Raw genomic sequence first — 2,841 nt, 5'->3', positions numbered from 1 at the left:
AGTTTTTAAAAACATTGAGAAAAGGGTTTTTGAAAAATTATGGTTTCTGTCCGTCTGCTAAATTATCAATACAGCTTTTTTAAAAACATTAAAAAAATGGTATTTTGAAAAATTATAATTTCTTTCTGTTGGATAAATTATCAACACAGACTTTTTAAAACATTGAAAAGAAGTTTTATTACAGCTTTTTTAAAACATTGAAAAGAAGTTTTATTACAGCTTTTTTAAAACATTGAAAAGAAGTTTTATTACAGCTTTTTAAAAACATTAAAAAAAGGATTTTCGAAAAAAAATCATGATTTCTTTCTGCCAGCTAAATTATCAATACAGCTTTTTAAACCACTGAAAAGAAGGGTCTTGTGTGTGTGTGTGTGTGTGTGTGTGTGTGTGTGTGTGTGTGTGTGTGTGTGTGGTCTAAGGCCAGAGGATCTGTATATTTTTTCAACTTTGAGCGAGGAATGCGTAACACAGTGTTAACGTTATCATTGACAACGTGACGTGTTTAATATTGCTTATCTGTTTGGCCTTGGCTTTTGCCTAGTAGTTCACGTTGCCACTTCTTAATATTATCATTAATTAGTATTATTACTACTAGTATTAGTATTATCATTTAGTAGTAGTACACTCAGGCACACTAGTGCTTATTCTATCTGGTCTCTCTTTCTCTTGTTTTGTTAAAGTTTTTATAGTTCTTACGGGAAATATTTATTTAGATGTTGTTACAGTTCTTAAAATATTTTATTTTTCTTTATTTCCTTTCCTCACTGGGCTATTTTCCCTGTTGGGGCCCTTGGGCTTATAACATTTTGCTTTTCCAACTAGTGTTGTAGCTTAGCAAGTAATAATAATAATAATAATAATAATAGTATTATTGATAATTTAATACTACCAATATCATTATCAATGTTATCATTATCATCATAATCATTAACATTATAAACATGACTATCATCATTATTATCATTATCATCCTTATTTATGAATCAGAGCTGAAGAATTTAGACAGTTGAGATAAGATCAAATTACAGAAAGCAGCTAGGCTCCATGAGACACCACAGTGGAAACACACGCTACACTGTAAGCACTGGCCATCCCTCCAAATGGAGATCATTGTAAGGAAAAGACTTTAGGAACATGTTTATGGGATATTTTATGAGCAAGAGCCCGTGTCAACACAATCCTGGGCTAATCTGAAATAAATTGTTAGACATTTAGACCTTGTGTTTCATAGTTTACATTTCTCTTCTGTTGGGCATTATTGGAAACGTCCCTGCCTGGTGATATGCTGAACTGGGGTTCGAGACTGACACAAGTTCGGTGGTTTCTTATGGTGTCTACAATCTCACCATCCTTGTGAGATAAGGATAAGGTATGTTGGTGGACCCTATATGTCTACCTGCTGAGTCACCATCAGCCATTTCCTGGCTCTCCCTGGCCCTAACCTGGGTGGATAGGCGGCTTGGGCGTTGATCATATGCATATATGGTCAGTCTCTAGGCCATTGTCCAGCTAAGGCTTTTGCTGAACTGGGGTTCGAGATCCGCTCAAGGTCCATAGTTTCTTGTAGAGTCTGCAACCTCACCATCCTAGTGAGTTAAGAATAGTAGGTTTGGGAGAGCATATAAGTCTACCTTCTGAGTCATCAGCAGCTATTGCCTGGCCCTCCCTAGTCTTAGCCAGGGTTAAAAGAATACTTAGCTAGGGTGGAGAGGCAGCTTGGGCGCTGATCATGTGTATATATGGTCAGTCTCTATGGCACTGTCGCTGTCTCTTGCCTCTGCCATTCATGAGCGACAGACAAAGAAAGAAAGAAGACAATATAAGTCTAGCACTAGTATGAAATACATACTAGAACGTCTTGCAAGTGACCCTAGGTATTTGTGTCGACACGATTTAATCAATGAAGTTTTACTATTTATAGAGACTTCTAGAATTCACAGTCTTTGCGGGACTTGTCTGTTGACCTCTCTGTCTGAATCTCTGGTCTTTCTCAATTTGGTTTCCCAGCTTCTTTCATCTTCTCTTTTAATGACTGTATGCGACCTCGTCTAAATTGACGATAAAAGATTTAGATGGATATGCTCACACACGCATCTCCTTTCATCAGGGTATGACTACTCCCTCCCCCCTACGAGGGACGGGGAGAGCTGAGCTCTTCGAGGAATAATGGGAACGTGATCATATATATATATATGATCATATATATATATATACATATATACTACAGGTAGACTGTTAAATCTGTTCAACATTTACAGACTTAAGTCTGTCTAACATTTACAGACTTAAGTCTGTCCAACATTTACACTTCAGGTAGATTGTTAAATCTGTTCAACATTTACACTTCAGGTAGATTGTTAAATCCGTTCAACATTTACAGACTGTTAAATCTGTTCAACATCTACAGACTGTTAAATCTGTTCAACATTTACAGACTGTTAAATCTGTTCAACATTTACAGACTTATAAATCTGTGCAACATTTACAGACTGTTTAGTCTGTTAAAACATTTACACTTCAGGTAGATTGTTAAATCTGTTCAACATTTAGACTGTTAAATCTGTTAAACATTTACACTTTAGGTAGACTGTTAAATCTGTTCAACATTTACAGACTTTTAAATCTGTTCAACATTTCTACTAGACTGTTAAGCCTGTTTAACACTGTACTAGACTATCAAATCAGTATTAATTTTCTCTATTCTTTCAAGGCATGGGCTCGAAACCCAAATCACAGCCCTCCTCTCTTATCCGGGTTTGGGTTCGCCACAAGAGTAAAAATCTAGCATGACATAACAATAAATTTTACTATATTCTTCGAAACCAGCAAAAATACCGAAAG

Source organism: Palaemon carinicauda, chromosome 35, assembly GCF_036898095.1.
Source record: "Palaemon carinicauda isolate YSFRI2023 chromosome 35, ASM3689809v2, whole genome shotgun sequence".
Taxonomy (NCBI): domain Eukaryota; kingdom Metazoa; phylum Arthropoda; class Malacostraca; order Decapoda; family Palaemonidae; genus Palaemon; species Palaemon carinicauda.
The sequence above is the reverse complement of the archived record's forward strand: the minus strand, read 5'-3'. Positions refer to the sequence as shown.